This window comes from Stegostoma tigrinum, chromosome 41 (genome assembly GCF_030684315.1).
Source record: "Stegostoma tigrinum isolate sSteTig4 chromosome 41, sSteTig4.hap1, whole genome shotgun sequence".
Taxonomy (NCBI): domain Eukaryota; kingdom Metazoa; phylum Chordata; class Chondrichthyes; order Orectolobiformes; family Stegostomatidae; genus Stegostoma; species Stegostoma tigrinum.
In genome coordinates, this window is record NC_081394.1 from 10,190,896 (window position 1) to 10,206,373 (window position 15,478).

Below are 15,478 nucleotides of genomic sequence, written 5' to 3' on the forward strand. Positions count from 1 at the left end.
GGAAGACGTGTCTCACTAACCTGATTGAGTTCTTTGAAGAGGCGAGCAGAAGGATAGATGAAGAAAGGGCAGTAGATGTCCTCTACGTGGCCTTTAGCAAGGTCTTAGAAAAGATTCGGCATGGTACACTGGTCAGTAAAGTTCGATCACACGGGATCTTGGGAGAGCTAGCCAGTTGGATAAAAAATTGGCCAGATGGTAAGAGATAGGAGGTGGAGGTAGAGGGTGGTTGCTCAGACTGGAGGCCCGTGACCAAGACTAGTCTGCGAGGGTTGGTGCTGGATCCACTGATGTTCGTCATTTACGTAAACAATTTGGACGAGAATATAGGAGGCGTGATTAGTAAATTTGCAGATGGCAACCAAAATTGGTGGTATAGTGGCAGCAGGAAGGTTATCCGAGAGTACGACAGGATCTTTATCACCAGGGCCAGTGGGGTGAGGAATAGCAGATGGATTTTACTTCAGATAAGTGCAAGGTTTTGCCCTTTAATAAGACAAACCAGGGCGGGACTTACACAGTTAATGGTGGGACTCTGGGGAGTGTTGTCAAACAGAGAGACCTAGGGGCGCAGGTACGTTTGGCTTCATTGGTCAGAGCACTGAGCACAGGATAACAATCTGTGAAGCTGGATGAACACAGCAGGCCAAGCAGTATTGTGCTCCTGAGATGCTGCTTGGGCTGCTGTGTTCATCCAGCTTCACACTTTGTTATCTCGGATTCTCCAGCATCTGCAGTTCCCATTACCTCTGAGTACAGGAGTTGGGACGTGACGGTAGGGTTGTACAGGAACGCGATCAGGACACATTTGGAGTTTTGTCCTTAGCTGTGATCGTTCTGCTATAGGACGAATGTTATTAAACTGGGAAGGGTGGAGAAAAGATTTACAAGGAGGTGGGTGCTGATTGTTTGAACAGGCCTTTTTCCTGTTCATTCACAGGGCACCAACATCACTGGCCAGTCCAGCATTTATTGCCCCATTCCTAATTACCCAGGGGGCAGTTGGGAGTCAGCCATATTGCTGTGGGTCTGGAGTCACATGTAGGCCCAGACCAGGTAAGGATGGCTGCATCCTTCCCTGTTCAATCAGGTGGGTTTTTCCGACAATGGGATCATCGCAGGACTCTTAATTTCAGATGACTTCAGATTTGATCATCTGCCGTGGTGGGATTTGAATGTGTGACACCAGAACGTTGCCTGGGAGTGTCTGGAATGACAATAACACCACTTGGCTGTTGCTAGTCAAGGCTATTACCCTGAGATTTGAAGCAGATCACCGCTGTCACTTAGCTTGTTGTGTCGAAACAGGCACAACCTGCCATCTAAAAACCAAAAGAACTGCGGATGCTGTAAATCAGGAACAAAAGCAGAAGTTTCTGGAGAATCTCAGCACGTCTGGCAGCATCTGTGGAGGAGAAGACAGAGTTGACGTTTCGGGTCCAGAGACCCTTCCTCAGATCTGATTGCAGCTGGGAAAACGTCAGTTTATATGCAGAAAATAGGGAGGTGTGTGGGGGAGGGAGTAAACGATAGGATAGAGCCCAAAGAGAGAGAAAGACAGTTGGACAGACAAAGGAGTTGCCTATGATCAGGCTGGGAGGGTGAACAGTTGTTAATGGGGACTGTTAGTGACTAACAACAGTGGGGTGTGTAGGGGCAGGCTGTGTGGTTACAAGGTCTGGGGGGCTGGGACATGGGGGAGTTTAGGCCCTAGAATTATTGAACTTAATAGTGAGTTCAGAGGGCTGCAGGGTCCCCAAGTGGAAAATGAGGTGTTGTTCCTCCAGCTTGCATTGGGCTTCACTGGAACACTGCAGCCAGCCGGAGACAGAGATGTTGGCCGGGGAGCAGGGTGGTGCATTGAAGTGGCAGGGAACGGATAGTTCGGGTCTTTTTTGCGATCAGAACGTTAGACAGTCTGCGATGCAGTTGCCAAGTCTACGCTTCGTTTCCCCAGTGTAGAGGAGACCACACTGTGAGCAGCGAAGGCAGTCGACTAGACTCTGGGAAGCACAGGTGAAGTGTTGCTTCACCTGGAAGGTATGTTTGGGGCTGTTGGATACCGCAACCTTCAAACTTCCTGGCTGACCCTGTACATTTACATGTGTTATTTCCATTAGCCGCCAGCTGCGAGCCTGCCTGACCCAGGCTGCAGGCATGTTATATTTCGGTGTATGGTCTACAAAGAGCTTGGATCCCAGATGTAGATGCGGGACCACAGATGTAGAGTGTAAGTGCTACAGGTGGCCACATTCACAGCCGAGAGCCACAGGTGTGTTACAGTGCAAAAGGAGGACATGGTGCATGCACAATTTCTCTGAATTTGCAATTCCTTTAAGCTCAGCAATAGCAGAGCAGCCTTCAGATCAGGCAGTACCGCAAACCATATTAAACACACCGAATGATGCATCTTAAAGCGCCAGGAGTTTTAATGCACCAGAACCAGAAGATATAACATGGTGATCATATGTATCTTTAAGCAAATCAAAAAATTTTGTATTAATTTTGTTTTGACCTGGAAACCAATGCAGATTATTGCCAGAGAATGTGAGATACAGGGAGAGGGAGACAGAGAGAAGGAAACAGAGTGAATTATTGTCTCAGAGATAATGGGAACTGCAGATGCTGGAGAATCCAAGATAACAAGGTGTGGGGCTGGATGAACACAGCAGGCCAAGCAGCGTCAGAGGAGCAGGAAAACTGACGTTTCGGGCCTAGACACAGCTCCTGCTTACGATGAATTGAGATGCTGGTGATGTTATACTGTCATACAGCATGGGAAAAGGCCCTTCAGCCCAACCAGCCCATGCCGACCATTGTCCCAAACTAAACCAGTCCCACCTGCCTGGTCCTGGCCCAAATCCCTCCAACCCTTTCCTGTTCATGCACTTATCTAAAAGTCTTTTAAATGTTGTCACTGTACCTGCATTCACCCTTTACTCTGAAAGTTCATTGCACACATGTTCCACCCTCTGTGTAAAAAAAAAAATCTTGCCCCGTATGTCCTTTCTTTAAATCTTTCTCACCTCACCTTATAAATATACCCCCTTGTTTTGAAGTCCACCACCCTTGAGGAAAGTCACCTGCCATTGTCCTTATCAGTACCCCTCATGATTTTCTAAACCTCACATAAAGTTGGGGTGGCTCATCGGTTACTGCTGGTGCCTCACAGCACCAGGGACCTGGCTTTGGTTCTCCCCGCCCCTCACCCCCCACCTCAGGTGACCGCCTGCGCTGAGTTTTTGCATTCTTTCCCACGTCTGTGTGGGTTTCCTCCCCCAGTCCAAAGGTGTGCAGCTTAGGAAGAATTGGCCATGCTAATTTGACCCAGCGATGTACAAGCTAGGTAGGTTAGCCACGGGAAACGTAGGCTTAACAATGCAGAGTAGGATGTGGATCTGGGCAAGATGCTGTTTAGAGGGCTGCTAAACTATCTATAGTGTTCAGGGATGTGTAGCTTAGGGGGATGGAACTGGGTGGGATGCCCTGAGGGTCAGTGTAGACTGGTTGGGCTGAAGGGCACTGTAGGGATTCTATGATGTTGACAATCCCTTTGTTTCTGGTAAATCTTTTCTGAACCCTCTTAATAACATCCTTCCTAAAGTCAGAACTGGACACCGTGCTCCAGAAGACACCTCACTAATGTCCTGTACAACCTCAATGTGACGTCCCAACTCCTGTACTCAAAAGGTCTGAGCAAGGAAGGTAAGTGCGCGAAATGCCTTCCTAATCATGCTGTGTGCACGTGAGCTGGGCTTAACCCAGTGCAAAGCCTGGCTTTGCTTAAAGGCATTAACAATGGAGGGAAGGTATATCTTGCTGTCCACAGGAGAGAAAGGGATTGGTGGTTTATTGAAAAGAACAGCAGAAACAGCAGAAAGGGAAGATTGCAATTGTTGGGATCAGTGCTCAGGCAGGATTGGGCGAAGCCAGCTGACAGTTTGTGATTGTGGTCTTCTGAAGTTTAACAAAGTGTGGGGCTGGATGAACACAGCAGGCCGAACAGGAAAGCTGATGTTTCGGGCCTAGACCCTTCATCAGATCAGAAAAGGGGTTATGATGAAGGGCCTAGGCCCGAAACGTCAGCTTCTGTGCTGCTGAGATGCTGCTTGGCCTGCTGTGTTCATCCAGCTCCACACCTTGTTATCTCGGATTCTCCAGCACCTGCAGTTCCCGTTATCTCTTCTTAAGTTTGTCTGTTTCCGAATATACAAACTATTTTGGAAAAGGTGGCACTAACCCTCCGTTGGGAGGTCTGATGCAAACTTCTCCTGCCATTTATTATCTTCTGTCATTAATTCCCCAGGCTCACTTCCTTTCGGAACATCTGTTATGGTCCAGACCAGGCCCACTCAAAATGTTAAATTTTTATGGTTTTACTGGTAGGGTGTGGAGCGCATGTTCCAGATGTGACGCAACTGGTCAAGCCGCTCAATGATCAAAAAAACAATTTATTTAAACACTGTAGAACATAAAGATATAAGAACCAGAAACAGGAGTAGACCATCTGGCCATTCGAAGCTGCTCACCATTCAGTAAGATCATGGCTGATCTTTTTATGGCCTCAGTTCCATTGCCCATACTCTCACCACAACCCTTAATTCCTTTACTGTTCAGAAAATTATCTATCGCAGTTTTAAAAACATTCAATAGGGAAGCCCCACCTCATTCACTGGAAATTCCACAACCCTTTGGGTGAAGAATTTTCTCCTCTACTCCGCCCTAAATCTGCTCCCCCACTTATTTTGAGGCTCTGCCCCCTCATTCTAGTTTCACTCACCAGTGGAAACAACCTCCCTGCTCCTATCTTATCTATTCTCTTCATAATGTTACATGTTTCTGTAAGAACCCCCGCATTCTTCTAAATTCCAATGAATATAATCCCAGTCTATTCAGACTCTGCTCTTAAGCCAACGCTCATGACTCTTGGAATCAATCTAGTGAATCTCCTCTGCACTACATCCTTTCTCAAATAAGGAGTCCAAAATTGTACACAGTACTCCAGGTGTGGCCTCACCGGCACCTTGTACAGCTGCAACATGACCTCCCAACTCCTACACTCATTGCACTGACCAATAAGGGCAAGCGTCCCAAACACCTTCCTCACCGCCCTGACTACTTGCAACTCCACTTTCAAGAAACTATGAACCTGCGCTCCAAGGTCCCTTTGTTCAGCAACACTCCCCAGGACTTTACCATTAAGCCCTGCCCTGATTTGCCTTTCCAAAATGCAGCACCCCACATTTTTCTAAATTAAACTCCATCTGCCAAATGTCGGCCCATCGGCCCATCTGATCAAGGTCCTGCTGTACTGTGAGGTAGCCTCCTTCACTGTCCACTACAATTTTGATTTCATCTGCGAACCATACCTCCTACGCTCACCTCCAAACCATTTGTGTAAATGACAAAAAGCAGCAGACTCAGCACCGTCCCCTGCGGTACACCACTGGCCATAGGCCTCCAGTCTGGAAGGCAGCTGTCCACTACCCCCCTCTGTCTCCCACCTTCAGGCCAGCTCTGTATCCAAACGGTTAGCTCCCCCTGTACTCCATGTGATCTAACCTTGCTAACTATTCTGCCGTGAGGAACCTTGTTGCAAGCCTTACTGAAGTTCATACAGATCCTGTCCACCACTTGCCCTTGTCACTTACATTCCAACAAGAAGTGGTGAAGAGATGTGTTCTGTGCATCAGACTATGAATGTCATATTCCCTACTGCATATGGATCTTGTTCACCAGTTCACTTTTTGCTTTCTCTCGTTTTACATCCATTTAATTGCCCTTACTTAAGATGGCATCACAAGCCTTGATCCCAATTTTCTCTTCCTCAAACTGAATGTAAAATTCCACAATATTATGATGACTGTTATCCAGGACACCCTTACTATGTAGTCATGAATAAACTTTATTTAATTCCTTGAACAATGACTTTTGCTTCAATGAGTTTAGTTTTAATCAAATTTATCATCAAGTTAGTTCTTACTTCATTGAAGTCTTACCAAATCTGGCAGAAGAGAACCTTTACATAATCCGTTGACGATCTTGTCGACTGAGTATCATTCTCCATTCCAAATGGCGCGACTTTCTATTGATGACATCCATCTGGTGTTACAAAAGCTGATACTTTGGCTTTATCAGTCCACAAAATGGTGCTACCATCCTGTTTTTAATGAGCAGGTACTGCCGATGCTGGAGAAACTGAGGTCACAAGGTGTGGAGCTGGATGAACACAGCAGGCCAAGCAGTAGCAGAGGGGCAGGAAAGCTGGTGTTTTGGGTCTGGACTCTTCAATTTTTCTAACATGCCACGTTTGTCAAATGATCTCAGTGCGATCCTCTGATTGGGGCCATTGAATACTTTTAAGGGGAAGCTGGATAGGTTCCAGATGGTCAGTGTAATCCATAGTTATATGGGAAATGTAGAGTGTGCAACACAAAAGTTAGCCATGACCTTGCTGAACAGTGGAGCAGGCTGGAGGGGCTGAATGGCCTTTGGAAGCATCCCGTGGCTTCTTGACCCATGGACAGTGTGTTTCTCACCCACAGAGACTGCCAAGTTGACGGGCAGGTGCAGAACGTTGATTCCAATCCAAACCCTGGAGCAGTTCCACATAACCCACCAGGGGCAGAGTTTCACACCCATCCCGTACTCAGAGGAAATAGGGTTTGGGGGGGGGGGGCAGGCCATTCGAGCCTGCTCGACCTTTCAGTACAATCATGGCAGTCCCCTCTTCCGACTTTCTTCCTCCGATCCCTTTAGCCCTGAGAACTATCCCAACTGCATCTTGCAAACATTCAATGTTTTGGCCCTGCCCACTCTCTGTGGCAGAGACTTCCACAGGATTCCCCACTCCCTGGGTGAAGACATTTCTCCCCATCTCAGTCCCAAAATGGCCGACCCTCGTATCCTGAGAGTGGGAGCCGCCTGGTTCTGGACTTCCCACTCAAAACTTTAAACATCTGGAATATCCTTCCTGCCTTCACCCTGTCTAGTCCCTCTTTGAAATTTATAGGTTTCCATGCGGTTCCCCTCATTCTTCAAAACTCCAGTGAGTCTAGCCCTAACCAATCCACTCCCTTCATATATCAGTCCTACCATCCTAGGAATCAGTTCGGTAAACATTTGTTACAGTTCCTCCATCGCCAGAACATCCTTCCTCAGATAAGGAGACCAGAACGGCGCACATTTACTCTGGGTGTGGTCTCACCAAGGCCCCTGTACAATTGCAGCAAGATATCCTCATTCCTGTACTCCAATCCTCTCGCTATGGAGGCCAGCGTACTATTTACCTTCTTCACCTCCTGCTGCACTTGCAATGTTTTTGTTCAGTGAGTGACACCCAGGTCTCCCCTCCCCCAATTTATAGCCATTCACATAATAATCTGCCTTCCTGATTTTACCAAAGTGGATAAACTCACATCTACCCATAATATACGGCATCTGCTCCTCAATCCATCCAAATCACAGCATGTTTGCAGCCTCCTCTAACAGTTCACCTCATACACAGATCTGTATGTCATCTGGAAAGCTGGAGTCACAGCATTTTGTTGCCTCACGCTCCTGCGGTGTCCCACTAGTCACTGGCTGTGACTCAGCCTAACACCCGTTCATTCCCTACTCGATCCATATCGGCGCCCTACCCCCAATTCTATGTGTCCTTTAATTATGTTTGTTAATCTTATGCGTGGGACATGATGGAAAATGTTCTGAAATCCGAGAAAACCAAGAAAATCAGGAGGCAGGGTCAGACTGCAGTACTGCATTCAATCACCATGAGGCAGCATTGGACTGTGATACTGCATTCCGTTGCAGGAGGCACTGTTGGGCTGCAGCACTGCACCCACTCACCAGGAGGCAGTATTGGGCTGCGACCGCTAGTTGGTAGATGAACAGAGAGCAGAGAAGATGGAACAGAACAGCACAGTACAGGTGCTTCGGCCCACAATGTTGTGCCGACCTGTTATCCCACTAAGATCAGTCTACCCTGCATACCCTACATTTACTATCCTCCATGTGCCTATCACTAAAAAGTCTCTAAAGTATCTGACTCCATGACCACTTCCAGCAGCGCATTCCGCAAGAAGCCGGAAGGTGGATCTACAATGCAGAGAGAAGGAAATGCTCACAAAACTCCTGCACCCCATGATACAGTAACCAAAGGAAGCCATTCACTTGAATCTATCAGAGAATAGAAGTAGATCATTGATTGAAATGTTCAATCAGACTGGCTCTGCCAATTCCATCTGCCAATTAAAAATGTGCTGATCCCAGTTTTGTTAGTTTAAATGGAACTCAATCCATACAGCATTCCTAGTTTCTGGGGAATGAAAATTAATGGGTGCCATCCCAAAAATGATGCAAAGTAATTAAATTGGCGTGTCTCAGAAGTTAAAACATGTGGGTTGACACAGTTTGGAGCTGGGGGCGGGCAGAGCAGGCCAGGCAGAGGGAACGGGAGCAGTTAAGTCCATGTTTCGGTGGGAACTTTTCTTCAGAAAAGGTGTCAGAGGGTCAGTGTTGAGGGAATGGGCACTGTCGGAGGGTCAGTGTTGAGGGAATGGGCACTGTCGGAGGGTCAGTGCTGAGGGAGCGGGCACTGTCGGAGGGTCAGTGCTGAGGGAGTGCCACACTGTCGGAGGGTCAGTGCTGAGGGAGCGCCGCACTGTCGGAGGGTCAGTGCTGAGGGAGTGGGCACTGTCAGAGGGTCAGTGCTGAGGGAGCGCCGCATTGTTGGAGGGCCAGTGCTGAGGGAGCGCCGCACTGTCGGAGGGTCAGTGCTGAGGGAGTGGGCACTGTCGGAGGGTCAGTGCTGAGGGAGTGGGCACTGTTGGAGGGTCAGTGCTGAGGGCGCGCCGCACTGTCGGAGGGTCAGTACTGAGGGAGCGCTGCACTGTCGGAGGGTCAGTGCTGAGGGAGCGGGCACTGTCGGAGGGTCAGTGCTGAGGGAGCGGGCACTGTCAGACGGTCAGTGCTGAGGGAGTGGGCACTGTTGGAGGGTCAGTGCTGAGGGAATTTGGTTTTAATGTTCGTGATCATATTGGGTGAGCTGAAATAAGCAGATCAGGCAGGGCTGGCGTTGAAACCTGTGTGAATGTCCCCATCTATACTTTGGAGTTTGTGGTTTGTGACTGACATGTTGAGGAGAGCAGGCCCCTGTCTCTCTTTGTTGATGTCTTGTAAATCATAAAAATCACTCAGAAATGTGAAATGGTCTAAATATGCCTTTGGGAATGTAATACTGGGCATTGCAGTGTTCCGGTTGGGACAGTGTTTTTGCTGAATCACTGGGATCTGACTCAGAGGGTGGCGGTGATAATAGAGAGCATTTCCTTGGTGACGGCGTTTGGGAGAGTCATTGAGCCCAGAGCAAATCATCTCAGTGCTGCAGGCTTCGGGATGAAATTCCAGAAATACTCAGAAGCTTGGCTGCTATCTGAGAAGGACAAGGATTATTCCGATCTGACTGAGCTGGAAACAAGCCTGCAAAAAAACATGAGAAGGGAATTGCGAGGGAGGAGATAAATGTATAGAGAGAGGGACACACAAATTTCCAGGGAGAAAGAGAGAGGACACAGGGATGGTTGGACCCTCACACCAAGGCAGAAGCATTCGCGATGGCCTCAGCAAGTAAAGAGAGAGAGAGATGTAGAGAACTAGGGGAACGTGGGGAACAGAGAGAGAGAGAAAATGTGGGACAGAGATGGAGAGCAAGAGAGAGGGACACAGAGAGGGAGAGAGATAGAGGAAGAACGCGAGGACAGAGAGAGGGAGAGAGATAAGGGGAGATTGTGGGGACAGAGAAAGCCAGAGAGATAGAAGGAGAATGTGGGGACATTGAGAGGGAGAGAGATTGAGAATGTGGGGACAGAGAGAGAGGGTGAGAGGGAGATTGTGGGGACAGAGAGAGGGAGAGAAATAGAGGGAGATTGTGGGGACAGAGAGAGGGAGAGAGATAGAGGGAGATTGTGGGGACAGAGAGAGGGAGAGAGATAGAGGTAGATTGTGGGGACGAAGAGAGGGAGAGAGATAGAGGGAGATTGTGGGGACAGAGAGAGGGAGAGAGATAGATGGAGATTGTGGGGACAGAGAGAGGGAGAGAGATAGATGGAGATTGTGGGGACGGAGAGAGGGAGAGAGATAGAGGGAGATTGTGGGGACAGAGAGAGGGAGAGAGATAGATGGAGATTGTGGGGACAGAGAGAGGGAGAGAGATAGATGGAGATTGTGGGGACAGAGAGAGGGAGAGAGATAGAGGGAGATTGTGGGGACGGAGAGAGGGAGAGAGATAGAGGGAGATTGTGGGGACAGAGAGAGGGAGAGAGAGATTGTGGGGACAGAAAGAGGGAGAGAGATAGATAGGGAATGTGGGGAGAGAGATAGGGAGAGAGATACTGGGAGATTGTGAGGACAGAGAGGGAGAGAGATAGATGGAGAATGTGGGGACACAGAGAAGGAGAGAGATAGAGAGAGATTGTGGAGACAGAGAGAGGGAGAGAGATAGAGAGAGATTGTGGAGACAGAGAGAGGGAGAGAGATAGAGGGAGATTGTGGGGACAGAGAGAGGGGGCGAGAGAGAGAGAGATTGTGGAGACAGGGAGAGGGATAGAAGGAGAATGGGGGGACAGAGAGAAGGAGAGAGATAGAGGGAGATTGTGGAAACAGAGCAAGGGAGGATGAGAGGGAGATTGTGGGGACGGAGAGAGGGAGAGAGATAGAAGGAGAATGTGGGGACAGAGAGTGGGAGAGAGAGAGAGGGAGAGATATAGAGGGAGATTGTGGGGACAGAGAGAGGGAGTGAGATAGAGGGAGATTGTGGGGACAGAGAGAAGGAGAGAGAGATAGAGGGAGATTGTGGGGACAGGGAGAGAGATAGAGGGAGAAAGTGAGGACAGAGAGGGGGTGAGAGATATAGAGGGAGATTGTGGGGACAGAGAGAAGGAGAGAGATAGAGGGAGATTGTGGGGACAGAGAGAAGGAGAGAGATATAGAGGGAGATTGTGGGGACAGAGAGAGGGAGAGAGATATAGAGGGAGATTGTGGGGACAGAGAGAAGGAGAGAGATATAGAGGGAGATTGTGGGGACAGAGAGAGGGAGAGAGATAGAGGGAGATTGTGGGTACAGGGAGAGAGAGAGAGATTGTGGGGACGGAGATAGAGGGAGAAAGTGGAGACAGATAGAGGGAGAGAGATAGAGGGAGAAAGTGAGGTCAGAGAGGGAGAAAGAGACAGGGAGATTGTCGGGAAAGAGAGAGGGAGAGAGATAGAGGGAGATTGTGGGGACAGAGAGAGAGGGAGAGAGATAGAGGGAGATTGTGGGAACAGGGAGAGAGAGAGAGAGATTGTGGGGACGGAGATAGAGGGAGAAAGTGGAGATGGATAGAGGGAGAAAGTGAGGACAGAGAGACGGAGAGAGATAGAGGGAGAAAGTGAGGACAGTGAGGGGGAAAGAGACAGGGAGATTGTGAGGACAGAGAGAGGGTGAGAGATATAGAGGGAGATTGTGGGGACAGAGAGAGGGTGAGAGATAGAGGGAGATTGTGGGGACAGAGAGAGGGTGAGAGATATTGAGGGAGATTGTGGGGACAGAGAAAAGGAGAGAGATAGAGGGAGATTGTGGGGACAGAGAGAAGGAGAGAGATATAGAGGGAGATTGTGGGGACAGAGAGAGGGAGAGAGAGATAGAGGGAGATTGTGGGGACAGGGAGAGAGGGAGAGAGATAGAGGGAGATTGTGGGAACAGGGAGAGAGAGAGAGATTGTGGGGACGGAGATAGAGGGAGAAAGTGGAGACAGATAGAGGGAGAGAGATAGAGGGAGAAAGTGAGGACAGAGAGACGGAGAGAGACAGGGAGATTGTGGGGACAGAGAGAGGGTGAGAGATATTGAGGGAGATTGTGGGGACAGAGAAAAGGAGAGAGATAGAGGGAGATTGTGGGGACAGAGAGAGGGAGAGAGATATAGAGGGAGATTGTGGGGACAGAGAGAGGGAGAGAGAGATAGAGGGAGATTGTGGGGACAGGGAGAGAGGAAGAGAGATAGAGGGAGATTGTGGGAACAGGGAGAGAGAGAGAGATTGTGGGGACGGAGATAGAGGGAGAAAGTGGAGACAGATAGAGGGAGAGAGATAGAGGGAGAAAGTGAGGACAGAGAGACGGAGAGAGATAGAGGGAGAAAGTGAGGACAGTGAGGGGGAAAGAGACAGGGAGATTGTGGGGACAGAGAGAGGGTGAGAGATAGAGGGAGATTGTGGGGACAGAGAGAGGGAGAGAGATAGAGGGAGATTGTGGGGACAGAGAGAGGGTGAGAGATATTGAGGGAGATTGTGGGGACGGAGAAAAGGAGAGAGATAGAGGGAGATTGTGGGGACAGAGAGAGGGAGAGAGATATAGAGGGAGATTGTGGGGACAGAGAGAGGGAGAGAGATAGAGGGAGATTGTGACGACAGAGAGAGGGAGAGAGATAGAGGGAGATTGTGACGACAGAGAGAGGGAGAGAGATAGAGGGAGATTGTGCGGACAGAGAGAGGGAGAGAGATAGAGGGAGAATCTGGGGAAGAGAGAGATCAGGGGAGAGTGAGCTAATGTTGAAAGTTAGATGAGATAGGTGGAATGAGGGATATGTGAGAGACAGACGCTGCTGGGGAAGATCATTGTGAAGGAAAACACGAGGGATATTGACTGTTCTGTACTTTCCCAGGCTGATAATTTGGCAGCTCAGGTTCAGGATCACACCATGACTAGTTATTTTAGAAAATCTTATCTGGTTCATATGTGCCCTTTTGCAGTGGCAACCAGACAATGACAGGTTCGTTTAGTATTAGGAAGGCCTTTTCGTCAATCTGGTCTGTGCTGTCAAAACTACACTGAATGTTCACCTGAGATAGTAGGAACCGCCGATGCTGGAGAATCTGAGATAACAAGGTGTAGAGCTGGCTGAGCACAGCAGGCCAAGCAGCATCAGAGGAGCAGGAAAGCTGGTGTTTCAGGCTGGGACCCTTCTTCAGAAAATGCTAAATTTCCTGCTCGTCTTATGCTGCTTGGCCTGCTGTGTTCCTCCAGCTCCACATGGTGTTATCTCTGAATATGTACCTGTCCTACTTTGCCACACTATGCTTGTAAACTGTGAATGTTATGACATTACAAGTTCTTATCCAAGTATTATTTCAGAAGTTGTGAGGTTTCCTGTCTCATCTGCCCTCTCAGGCATTCTAGATGCAACACCACCCTCTGTACGAAAAAAACTCCCCCTCGAAACCTCTGGCCTTTCACTTTAAAATTATGTCCTTAGTTATTGAGCTTTTGACTAAGGAGGATAGCTACTCTCCTATTGAGCCTGTCCCTGCCTCTCTTAATCTTATACACCTCTCTCAGGACCTGCATCCACCTTCAGGGCTCACCCAGTCTCTCTCCATCCCAGCTAACATCCCCAACTGTCCCCTCTGCAGTGAAATTGGATCCTTTCTGTAGGAGAGGGCGAGGATTGTGTGTGTGGGCAGGGGATGGATGCTGTGGAACTGCTGTGGCAGCCAGGGAGGAGAGCAGAGACAGAGTGAGTTTGGGGATGAGGGGAAGGAGAGGGAGAAAGGAGGAATGTGTGGTAGCCAGAGAGAAATGGATAAAGTGAGTTAAGGAACCAGAGGTGGCAGGCAGAGAGAGAGAGAGGAACAAGGACATGGAGTAGGGGAGTGAGAGGGAGTGGATAGGCAGATCTGCGTGTGTGTTGAGTCAGGGGGGGGGCGGTGGGGAAGAGGGGAGTAGTGCACTGAAGAGGTGAGTGTGTGTTCCTGTGGCTGAGCTTGTGTGTCTGGACCTGTGTTTGCCAGTGTGTGTATCACTGTGTGTGTTTCTGTGTCTCTCTATGTGTCTGTGTGTTGGGGGGAATACTGGAGGGGAAAAAGAGTGTGGGTGGGGTGGGGAGACTGAGGTGTGTGTATGTGTGGGCTCGAATTAGAGAGCAGCTGTTGAGTACTGTTAGGAGTTGGTGTCTTGAGATATTTGAACTCTAGCCCAGTGAGTTTATCTCTGCTTCACCTGGGGAGTAAGTTTCACTTTCTGTAGTTTCCCGGAAACTAGACCAGTTCTCGGAAATCTAGACGGGCTGAGACCGAAACAGCGAGCAGTCTTCCCTCCTAAATACAGCGCACACACTGAAATCTCCTCTCTCTCCGACTTCAGAGGCTGCAGGAACAACAGATTCCACCCTTGATTCTGTCCTGAGCAGCGAGAAAGTTCGACTTGTTTCAGAGGTGGGTCGCTTCACTCTGAGTCTGAATTTAAATTGAAACCCTCCCCTTATCTGCAGCTACGTCTCGCTCACTTTCCAAGGGGCTCTGTCTCTCTGTCTGTCATTCGTTGAGGCTGAGGCCCACTGCTAAGGACGGCACTTGTCCCTGAAGGTCACTAATGAAGCTGACTGAAGCAGGCAGTAATCGATAGCCATTTCATCCCAAATGCAATAGGAACTGCGGATGTTGGACAATCTGTGACAACAGGGTGCAGAGCTGGATGAATGCAGCAGAAAAGTTGGTGTTTCAGTTCTGGACCCCTCTTCAGAAATGGCGGAGCGGGGGGCTCTGAAATAAATAGGGAGAGAGGGGGAGGCGGGTAGAAGATGCCTCTCTCCCTACTTATTTCAGATCTCCACCTATTGTCTCCCCTCTCCCCAGGCTGGGGAGGGAGTGAGAAGGAGAGATAGTGAAGAGGAGGGGTGGGGGGTGGGGGGAGGAGTGGGGAGGAGTGGGGACACGGGGGGGGGAGGGGTGGGGACACGGGGGGGGGGACGGGGGGACGGGGGGGACACGGGGGGGGACGGGGGGGGACACGGGGGGGGGAACACGGGGGGACGGGGGGGAACACGGGGGGACGGGGGGGGGACGGGGGGGGACACGGGGGGGGGGGAACACGGGGGGACGGGGGGGAACACGGGGGGACGGGGGGGACACGGGGGGGGGACGGGGGGGGGACGGGGGGGGACACGGGGGGGTGGGGACACGGGGGTGGTGGGGTGGGGACACGGGGGGGGGGACGGGGGTGGGGTAAGGACACGGGGGGGGGACGGGGGGGGTGGGGGGGGGACGGGGGGGACGGGGTGGGGACACGGGGGGGGGACCGGGGGGGGTGGGGGGGGGGGACGGGGGGGACGGGGTGGGGACACGGGGGGGGGGACCGGGGGGGGTGGGGGGGGGGACGGGGTGGGGACACGGGGGGGGGACCGGGGGGGTGGGGGGGGGAGACGGGGTGGGGACACGGGGGGGGGGACGGGTGGGGTGGGGACACGGGGGGGGGACGGGGTGGGGGGACGGGGGGGGACACGGGGGGGGGGACGGGTGGGGTGGGGACACGGGGGGGGGACGGGTGGGGTGGGGACACGGGGGGGGACGGGGGGGTGGGGACACGGGGGGGGGACGGGGGGGTGGGGACACGGGGGGGGGACGGGGTGGGGACGGGGGGGTGGGGACGGGGGGGTGGGGGGGGGTGGGG